This window comes from Physeter macrocephalus, chromosome 4, assembly GCF_002837175.3.
Source record: "Physeter macrocephalus isolate SW-GA chromosome 4, ASM283717v5, whole genome shotgun sequence".
Lineage (NCBI taxonomy): Eukaryota > Metazoa > Chordata > Mammalia > Artiodactyla > Physeteridae > Physeter > Physeter macrocephalus.
This window is the reverse complement of record NC_041217.1, coordinates 26,210,726-26,222,402: the sequence shown is the minus strand read 5'-3', so window position 1 is coordinate 26,222,402 and position 11,677 is coordinate 26,210,726.

Here is an 11,677-nt window from a genome sequence, read left to right as displayed (position 1 = left end):
GGAAGAGATATGGGAACATATGTATATGTATAACTGATTCACTTTGTTGTAAAGCAGAAACTAACACACCATTGTAAAGCAATTATACTCCAATAAAGATGTTAAAAAAATTAATTAATTAAAAGAAAAAAAAGAAGAGGTATATTCAGTGGTCTTGACCTTTTGATATGTAGAGGATACTTAAAAATCTGGTTTAAGCCTATAAGTATTTTCTGTCTCATGGAAAAAAAAATTCTATGCTTTCTTTCAGCATTTGAGGTGAAGATGGAGCAATTAGGAGAAATACATTTCGGCTCTTTAATGAAGAAAATTTATTATACGTACCTTTTGAATGAAAGGAAACTCCCTGGAAGGAATTCATTGAGGTAAGTGCAGTTTGAAATTTTTTACCCAAGGCTGGTTTGATTCTGGGTAACATCTGAATTTAGGTGCTAATAATTCAGGTTCAGGAAGGCTTAGGCCCCCTCTGTCAGCTGGTAGCAGGGGCAGGAGCCCAGATGGCCTCTGGAGGGGGACTTGGGGAGGTTTTGCTGGTCCTGTCCCTCCTTATTCTTTCTATCCAAGCCGTCAGGGCATCATTATCCTGGTCCAGCACTCTCAGATTCCAGCTTTCAGTGGTATTTCCACTGTCCCCATTGGTCAAGTTCTTCTGGGTCTACTGGAAAGCTCCCATAAGTTATTCCAAAGTGTTACTCTTTATTCCTGTGCCCCATTTCTCAGGTTAGGTATCTTAGTTATAGCTAAATTATGTTAGCTCTGAAAGTAATACATACAGTCTACGTTTGGTCATGCATGTAAAGGTGGCCAAAGTAGGTAAAAAAAGCAAAACACAGAACTGTATTCAATTCTTCCATCTGTATTAAAAGAAGTAAAGGTGTTTGTAGGGATATACCTGTATATGCAAATAAGTTATCTAGAAGGATAACAGTTATGTTCAGAATACTTAACAACGGGTTCAGCATTGGCAGACAGGGGTGGCTGCTGGCCTTCGAGCTGGAGGGATGCTGGAGACCCCCTAGTATCTAAGCTTTAACTCTTTTTTTGCTCAGCGGCCGTGGCTCACGGGCCCAGCCGCTCCACGGCATGTGGGATCCTCCCGGACCGGGGCACGAACCCGTGTCCCCTGCATCGGCAGGTGGACTCTCAACCACTGCGCCACCAGGGAAGCCCTGAGCTTTAACTCTTTAATGATTGATTGAAATTCTGGGCGGGCAGCACTCCACGGGCTCAAAACAGTGGCTATTTACCAACCTGAAGGGAAATATTTAAATATTTTAACAACCTGTGGATTATACTAGTGTATGCCTGCAGCTATCAACTGTTTTTCCTAGGAAAGGGGATTGAGGGAGGGAGGGACTTAATTTTCAACATGCCTTTTAGTACTGTTTGAAATTTTTGTTTGTTTCTTCTTTCAATTGAACCATGTACTTGTGGATAGAATTTCATTTTGTTCAGATCAGAAGGTAAGTCTTTTCTTAGAATTTGGTTCTGGACATTTCTGTCTCGTCATCTGACTCCAGTCTGTCTACAGCCTCGGGGCCATCTTCTTTAGTTCCATCGTGCTGGAAACTCCTCCAGCCAGAGCTTTGCAGAAGCCCCCTCTGCTTGCCTGGCTGAACTCCCTCTCGCCATCACCCAGTCTCCACCCCAGTCCCCAAAGTTGGTGTCTGAATCCCCTTTTGTTACTTTTCTTGGACCTCCTAATCTCTCCACCTACCAGACCTCAGTCCCATTACTAACTAGTGTAGGTATCACTCTGCTTAATCTTGTGACCAGGAAATAAGCACTTTTTTGTGTTCATAGAACTTTTGTGTATGTAGAACCTGTGTTTTCTTATTTTTCTTATTTATTTATTTATTTATTTAATTTATTTAATTTTGGCTGCGTTGGGTCTTCATTGCTGCACGCGGGCTTTCTATAGTTGCAGTGAGCAGGGGCTACTCTTCGTTGTGGTGCGCGGGCTTCCCATTGCGGTGGCTTCCCTTGTTGCGGAGCACGGGCTCTAGGCGCATGAGCTTCAGTAGTTGTGGCTCGCGGGCTCTAGAGCACAGGCTCAGTAGTTGTGGCGCACGGGCTTAGTTGCTCCGCGGCATGTGGGATCTTCCCGGACCAGGGCTCGAACCCTTGTCCCCTGCATTGGCAGGCGGATTCTTAAAGAGTGTGCCACCAGGGAAGCCCGGAACCAGTGTTTTCTGGGCTTTTACCCACGCATCAGCACTGCTGGTAATGGTTATTATCTTAGTGCTGATAACTCACATTGCATTGGCTGTGCCTCCACCTGCCTGTGGAGTGGACACCCCTCCCTCCAGGTCTCCCCCAGTGTTCCTGGGAGGCATGTGGTACCTCTGTTGTGCTCCCTCCCATCTTTCCCTGCTAGACTTGCAGCTCCTTGTTGGTGTCCCCTACCATGAAGCCATTGGGGGGCAGTGTCTCATCTCAGCCACTGTCACAGCCACTCTCAGCCAAAGTTGCTCTCTCCTGGGGCCTAAAGACATGGAGAGAAGCCCCTTCTCTTCCATTTTACCACAGTTTTTCACCCAGGTCCCAAAGTGGCATGACTTGTACCCGGTGTCTCACTGAGCCCCTTCCCTCTCTACCTGCAGGCTCCCCATCCACAGGCTCAGACATGAGTCTATGGAGCTTAGGCAGGGAACCAAAGTCGGAGAGTTTTTTCTTTCCCATGCCCCTTTCCACACCCCAGGACTATTCCTTCCTATCCTTTCTCCACCCCCAAGGCTGTCATAAAAGCATCTTCAAGCCGTCCCTTCCCTTCAGTCTAATCAGCTCCTAACCAGGTCCACTGCTCCCTTAGACTTATCAGACAGAGTTGACTCTTAGTGGTGAGCACCACTGGGCTCAAGCTGACAGCCTGGCCGCACACATTCTATTCACACTTATCTCCCTGTGTGGTAGTTGACTGTTGGCCCCGTCAGACTGTGGGTTCCTCAAGTATGAGTTTCTAACTGTGTGGTAGTCACCTTTGTCTCCCCGGGACCCAGGCCCTGCCTGTTCACAGGGCAGACCTTGAAAAATACTTTTGAAAGAAAAATTGAACACAGCCATGTAGCACAGATACCCAAAAGAAAACAGCTCATCTTTACCAAAGGGAGACTCAGGCAACCCACCCAAACGGAGGAAAGCTATTCTTAAAGGGTGTCCTCTGTCCTACAAAAGTGGTCCTTCAGAGCTCTTTAGGCTCCTTGCGTTCTCAGGTGGAGAAGATCCAGGGTTAGAGCAGCACTTTCGGAGAGGCTTAAACTGACCTTTTTTTTCCTTTTTATTTTTTGGCTGTGCCCCGCAGCATGTGTGCTCTTAGTTCCTCAACTGGACCGCTGGGGAAGTCCTAAACTGATCTTGTTTTAAGAGAATAACATGTTGAACAACTATGTGACTAGTTACATTTTATTGTGTACCTGCCAATCGAAAAAACAAAGACAAAAACAGGAAAGGGCACAGTATGGCAAAACATATTGATCGGAAGGGGGAAAAGCAGATGATACACAGGGACAGAACATTTTATTTGTATCATCCCTAGTTCAGAGAAATAAGGTTAACTCGATGCCCCTTCACCTACATGTTTATGGGGAGGTGAAAGTGACAGACTGAGGCATGGATTTGTTAATGCTGGGTATCAGGTGTTTCTTCGCTTATTATTTAGTTGAATAAGTCTGATGTCATGTGATAGACCACTAAGCATAAGCGATTCTTCAACCAGGAAAGAGAAAGAAATTGTATAACTATCTGACTTTGTTCTCTGAGAAGCAAACCCATGATTCACCGCAAAGGCAGACACTCTTCAACTGGTGTGTGAGACAAACAGAGGTATTCATTATATTTATTATGATAATAATAATTCTTAACACTTCCTTCAAGGTGTAGCATTTGCAGAAATTGGAAAAAATAAGAATATTCCAGCAGGCTTACGGACACTCAGTGGTAATATCACAAATAATTACAGTCATTGAAATAATTTCAGAGATGAGAATGAGAGTTTAGTTTGAGAGACAGAAAGAGAGAGAGAGAGAGAGAGAGAGAGAGAGATTTATTTAACAGTCTGTTAATGATCCCACAGCTCGTAAGAAGTCTAATTCCAAAGCATGACCTCTTTCCTCTGCATGGCAATGCCTGCCCAATGGGAGAATGCTATCATGTAAAATCTTCAGATGAAAAACATCACGTGATTTAAAAAATGGTATTGTTTGGTGACATGCTTTGGTTTCCCTGTTCTACATACATAGAAAAACTTAGGTAGAGAGAAACGAAATGACTTGCTAGGTGATGAGACAGGTTGGACTGAAGGAAAGTGGCTGGAATGACCACGGTGCCAAGTGTTCTGTTACCCAGCACCTTCTCTGTTTTCTACTCCACGTTCTAGATAACTCAGATGCTGGCTTAAAGCCCATCAGAAGATCAACCAGTCTCCCAACCCACCCACCAACCAATAAACCAGCCAGCGTTTGTCAAAGGCTCACTTTGTTGTTCTTGGAACAGTGTTTGTTTGGTGCTGTGGGAAATGCCGAAGCAAGACCAGACAGGGTCCCTGCCACCCTGGTGCTGGTAATCTACATGGAGAGACAAGACAAAGCTACACGACACAATTACAGAATCTGACAGAATATAATAAAGTGCTAAATTGTGTGGTGTAGGCAATTAGAGAACAAGACAGTATATAATAATGTGCTAATTGTGTGGTACAGACAATAAGTATAATAGGAGTTCAGTGAAGGGATGGATGAGTGTGGGCTGTAGTCTTCAGGAAAGGCTTCTCATCATGTCAGGCTGCTGTGTTTATCCAGTGCATGATGGGAAACTGAATATGAAATAGAAGATGGATTAAGAGTAGAATAACTGTGCTGTACCATGGCATCTCCTCTCAGTCTGGGCGAGGACAGAAAGAGAAGCAGTTCTTTGACAGGTGTCATTCTCCATTAAAACAAAAAAAATCAAATCGAGGAAGGCCTTATTTTCTTTATTAATTGTGTTACAGAAAATTTCCTCTGAAACTTATTTTAAATGGAATAATGTGTTACATACACTAGGAGAGTTCAGTATTTAAAGAAACTATGTTGTAAGTCCTTTTCGTTAATGAAGAATACTTTTGCATAATAGATAATCACTTCCTAGTTTACACAAGATTCCTTAAAGCAAGTAAATAGATACTCTTGAATACTACCGGTGGGACTGACAAACCTATTTGCAAGGTAATTTAGCAATGTGTACCTCAAATCTTGAAAATGTGCATATTCTTCAGCTTGTCAATTTCACCTCTGGGAATTTATCCTAAGGAAGTAATCAGGACTGACTGCAAGAATAACTTTTCTGCAAGGATAATTATCACAGAGTTGAGAGAAACTGGGGACAAACTGAACTGGGGACAACAACGTCCTCAAATAAAGGACTGATGAAATAAATTAACACACATTTAGAAAAGGGCATGTGTAATTACTAAAATACTGTAGAAAAATATTTAATACAGTGGAAAATATTTACAAAATGTGGGTAAGTGAAAAAAGCAAATTCTAAAACTTGTAGAGTATGATTTCATTTTTGATAAAAATATGTTTTATGCAGAAAAACTTACCTGAGTGGTGAAGATATATGGAATTTCCATTTCTTTATGCTTTTGTGTAATTTCCAAATGTTTCCCAAGCTACATGGTTTGCTCTGTAGTGAGACATGTATTAAAATCCCATGGTTCTCTGATTTGGTTTGTTTTGAGAGTTTGAGTAGTCATACTCTGGACTGTCATCCGGTGAGTTTTCTTAGAGTGGGGCAGGCCTATGATATAGGGATTCCTACAGACCTAGCAGCTGGAGGTGGAAGTGGAGGTGGTTGGAACTGAAGAACTCATGCAACAGAGGAGTTCTGGGCTAAGAGACAAGCATCAGAAGCACTGTTCCATTCTCCTTTGAATTAGAAACAATTCCTATTTAGCAGAATATACACCTTATTTCTTGAACTCACATCAGGTAGGAGATGTTTTAGAGGTGTGCACATTTTTTTTTTTTTTTTTTTTTTTTGCGGTACAGGGGCCTCTCACTGTTGTGGCCTCTCCCGTTGCAGAGCACAGGCTCCGGATGCACAGGCTCAGTGGCCATGGCTCACGGGCCCAGCCGCTCCGCGGCATGTGGGATCTTCCCGGACCGGGGCACGAACCCGTGTCCCCTGCATTGGCAGGCGGATTCTCAACCACTGCGCCACCAGGGAAGCCCTGCACATTTTTTTAAGGCTCACACAACCTGAAGTTTTAATAGCAAAGCCTTTCAGAGGGGGGCAGAAAGCCCAGGACATGAATCAATTTTTAAGACGTCTGGAATACTAAAAAAAAAAAAGCACCGAAACAGAGTTTGAGAAGTTGTATTTTATTTTATTTTATTTTTCCGGTAGGCGGGCCTCTCACTGTTGTGGCCTCTCCCGTTGCGGAGCACAGGCTCCGGACGCGCAGGCTCAGCTCAGCGGCCATGGCTCACGGGCCCAGCCGCTCGGCGGCATGTGGGATCTTCCCGGACCGGGGCACGAACCCGTGTCCCCTGCATCGGCAGGCGGACTCTCAACCACTGCGCCACCAGGGAAGCCCGAGAAGTTGTATTTTAAATGTTTATCTTGAACACAAGAACGGAAAGTAAAAACTTCACTTGGAGATTAGGTCAGAAGCCGAAATTTGAGATCTTTGGTGAATGTGGGTTCAAAGACAAATCAGGCACTGCCTTGACACCACATGAGGATGTGGAATCACTGAACAGAAACAACCAACGTCTGGAAAGGATTTTGGAATTTTTGGTCCACGGGATTTTCCATGTCTAAAGTGAAAACAAAATACTCTTTTTCTATTCTAAGGACTTGATTTAGAACTATTTTGAAAAGGGCCTTTCTCTGAAACATTTCAATACAAAAGTACTTTACTTTCTCATCCTATGACTCAGTGTCTTACATTTTTTAGGTTTTGACTAATCTAAGGTCTTCAAATATATTTGTTTGAACCCCTTTTCATTAGTAATTTTCTATTTTTACCTCACCATCTAGCTTCTCATCTTCAGTTGGCCCAGTGAAAATAAAACACAGCAAAGTCAGAATTTTACTTCCTTTTTTATGCTTCCCAAATATAGAGGAAATCCTTGGATACCCAGGTTTGGGGGAAGTCAAACCTTAGCTAAAACTGATGCATGTCTGCCTCCCTTTTGAAGAACCCATTCTATAGGAAAAATTCTGTGGGCAGCATCCCTGGAGTACAAGTGAGGACTTGTCCCTGCACACTCCCTTGTCTTCCCATTACTTTGGGTTAATTAACCCTCTGTGCTCCAGGCTTTCCATTGGGTGGCATTGCACAGTGCTCAGCTGGAGGATGAGTGGCATATAGCAAGTAATTAAAGCATTTCTGACAAATGGCAGACAGCTGACATGGACAAGCCTTCTCTCCCACTACCTGTATGTAGAAGGCTGGATAAAACATGGCAGCAATCGAAAAGATATACAACCAGTATTGAAAAAAGTAAGGGAAATAGTCTAGTTCTCAGTATGAAAAAGGAACTCAGAACCAGTGTGATAACTGTAGCTAAATGTTGCTGGACCTGTATGTGGGTCCGAGAATCTGGGGGCTGGGGTGTTGAGGCCCATGCAGAGACAGGATATGTGGCCTCAGGCCAGGTTTAGGCAGGGCACTGTGACTAAACTTGTCAGATTTAGCAAATAAAAATACAGAATGCCCAGTTACAGTTGAGTTACACATAAAAAAATGAATATTTTTTTTAGCATAAGTATGTCCCAAAAGTTGAATGGTGCATACGTAAAGTAAAAGATGTTTACCTGAAATTCAAATTTAACTGAGTATCCTGCCTAGAAACTGTCATACTGAGTGAAGTAAGTCAGACAGAGAAAGTCAAATATCGTATGAGATCGCTAATATGCAGAATCTAAAAAAAAATGATACAAATGAACTTATTTACAAAACAGAAACAGACTCACAGACTTAGAGAAAGAACTTATGGTTACCAGAGGGGAGGAGTGGCGGGGAGGGATAGTTAGGGAGTTTGGGATTGACATGTACACACTGCTATATTTAAAATGGATAAACAACAAGGACCTACTCTATAGCACAGGGAACTCTGCTCAATATTATGCAACAACCTAAATGGGAAAAGAATTTGAAAAAGAGTAGATACATGTATATGTATAACTGAATCACTTTACACCTGAAACTAACACAACATTGTTAATCAACTATACTCCAATATAAAATAAAAAGTGAACAAAAATAACTGAGTGTACAGTATTTTGTCTGATAACCCTGTGACAGAGTTCTGTCAATAAATCCTGGAGTCTACGCAGGGTGCCTCATCCGTGAAGGAGGGACTAGAGAAAACATTGACCACTGTTGTGAAGAAGCAGGAAGCTTGTAGTTAGTCTGGGGCCATGGGTGGGAAAATGTAAATGCCTCCCAGGCCTTACGATGAATAAACACAGAAGTTAAATTTATACAACCTAAGGGATGTAGAAATGTCAACCTGAGAAATTACCATAAAAACTGGTCCAGAACCTCTGAACCCTCAGAATTTCACCGGAAACAAACTAATGTGTTGGGGGTATTTCTTCAACTTAAACACACAGGGATCCATTAGGATAAACAGCCCTGCTGAAGGTGAAGTCTTAATAAAAAATGACAAACCAAATGAAATGAACCACCCTGAAGGGCAACCCGAAGATAAAATAAACAGGAAAATTAGCAACTTAAGAATTGAGCTAACTTTGAAAAATTGTGAAATAGGTTTCTTTTAAATGCCAGAGACATAAAGGAAAGAATAGAATGAAAGAATGGTTTATTATGAAAAAAAGAATAGGTTTGTTTGAAAAAGAACCAAATGGAAAGTATAGAAATTAAAAGTGTACTTGTTGACATTAGAAACTCAAAAGGACATGTTACATAGCACATTAGACACCTGAAGAGAACAAGTGAACTGGAAGAAAAAACTAAGGCAGTCACCCTGAATGAAGCACAGAGAAATAATGAGGCAGAAAAATACGAACGTGAATAGCAGAATTGGAGGTTAGAATGAGAAGGTGATGCATCACAACATTGTAAATCAACTATACTTCAAGAAAATTTAAAAAAAGAAGGTGATGCATGCGTGGACACACACGCACACACACACACACGGAAGACATAAGGAAAGGGGAAGGTGGAGAGAACAGAGGTACAATTGTTAAGACATAATAGAAGTTGCTTTTAAAAAAGACACCCTAAAACACAGATAGAAACTTATTTCTCTCCCGTATAAGATGTCAAGGACTGGTAGAGTGGCTCTGCTATTTTCAATCTGTGGCTTCTATTTCAGGATCCCACATGGCTTCTTTAGCCTTGGCCCTCAGGTCTGTATCCTAGGCAGGGGTGGTGGTGGTGGGGGAGTTTGCAGGGAAGGGAGAAGGGGCATGCATGCCCATTTCCTTAAAAGCACTGTCCAGAAAATACACACATCACTTAGAAAGCCATTAGGGAGGCAGGGAGAGGTTCTATCCATATCCACCCTTTTTTTGATGAAAAATAATGTTCAACCTAGAAATCTATATCCAACTGAATTATCATTCGAGAATGAGGGGAAAATATTGGCATTTAATGATAAATAATTTTAAAACTAGACTCTTGCTAAAGAACTACCAAAACATATACTTTGGTAAGATGGGCGTTGGATATAGAAGGAAAGTGTGGGATACAAGAAAATGATAATAGCCTTCCTGTATGCCTTGAATTCAACTGCACTTAAAAATTCATCTTGAAATGTGTAAAGCAAAAATATGACAGAATTATGAAGATGAGAGGTACCTTGGATAACACATCAGATCAGAAGATTTGGGTTGTGACCTCTGCTTTTACACTTTATTTCTCAGAACTTCAGGTTAGAACTAGGTATTTCTATAATTTATTCTAACTTTAAAAAACAACAGTAACTCAACTCTGGTTCATCAGTTTTACGTCCTTGTGGTGTAACTTTTCTGGTTTACAATGTGGGTTTTGGATTATGACAATCCTCGTTCAAATCTTTGCTCTGTCATTAATTAACTTTGTGATCTTGAGCAGTTTAACCTCTTAAAGCCTCAGTTTCCACATCTGAGAAATAGAAAAATAATTGTTCTTGTGTTAGAGTTCCCTAAGCAGTAGAAGCTGACTCTTGCTGAATAAGTGGAAAAGCATTTTATTTAAAAAATATTGGATGAATCACAGAAGAGTTGAGTGGACTGTAAAACTGGGCTTGAAGATAAGCCTGGTGGAACAATGCCACAAACCAAGCCACAGATCTAATGGAAAATTGCTGCTGCTCCAGAGCTGCTACTTCTGCATCAGAAAATCACCATTGCAATCCCTGGGAAATAGCCACCACTGCTGCTGCCACCATGAAAAACCAGACACCTCTGCCTCCCCCTCACCAGTGAAGATGCAAAGTTGGAATGTCCATGCAGAACGTCTTTCCTTGTTGCTTACTTCTGAATCAAAATCTTATGATGGCATCCCCAATGGGCAGTAACTAAAGCATGTGCCTGAATCCTAGCTGCAAGAGAGGCAGGAAATTTGCATTCTGACTTCTTGTTTTAAAATTTTTAAAATTTATGTATTTATTTGACTGCACCAGGTCTTAGTTGTGGCACGTGGGATCTTCGTTGTGGCACGTGATATCTTTAGTTGCGGCATGCGAACTCTTAGTTGTGGCATGTGAGATCTAGTTCCCTGACCAGGGATCGAACCCAGGCCCCCTGCATTGGGAGCGGGGAGTCTTAGCCACTGGACCACTAGGGAAGTCCCACATACTGTTGGAGTGATAATGACTCAGAATTTGGATATTTCCCCAAATATAGGAAGGAGACTCAAAAGATGATAAGCTGTCGTGAATAGGATAGATGCCCATGATCATCATCATATTTACTGTCTTGAATTTGAACTCCCTCCTATGTTTGGGGAATTTACCTTTTTGTAAGTCTTGCTAGGTGGAAGATCTTCACCTACAGCAGAAGCCAAAAAAAAAAGACCAGATACTGGTTTGCTTGAAATTTTGACATGAGACTTAAGCTCTTGTCCTATGCTTTGTGACTGTAAGAGTGACGCAGAGAAGCAGGGGCAGTTTGGTAGTGTCAGGGAGGAAGACATTTTCCTCTACCCTTCTAGGTTCTTCTGGCTGGTCTAAAAAATCAAGTTGACAGGAGACAGATTAACAGGAGACAATCACACAAAAGTTTAATCACATGTATACATGGAAGAGACCCAGGAAAACTCAATAACTCACCAAAATGGCCAAAGCCCTCATCTTAAATACCATCTTTCGCTAAGGACAAAAGAGGATGTTGGGGGTAGTGGTTTGGACCTACAAAGGGGAGGAAGGCAATATACATGGAGATGGAAAAGCAAATGTTTGGGACTTCCCTGGTTGCACAGTGGTTAAGACTCCATGCTCCCAATGCAGGGGGCCTTTGTTCGATCCCTGGTCAGGGAACTAGATCCCACACGCATGCCGCAACTAAGAGTTCGCATGTCACAAGCAAGGAGCTGGTGAGCTGCAACTAAGGAGCCTGCCTGCTGCAACTAAGACCCAGTGTGACCAAATAAATAAATAAATAAATATATTAAAGAAAGAAAAAAAGAGGGCTTCCCTGGTGGCGCAGTGGTTGCGCGTCCGCCTGCCGATGCAGGGGAACC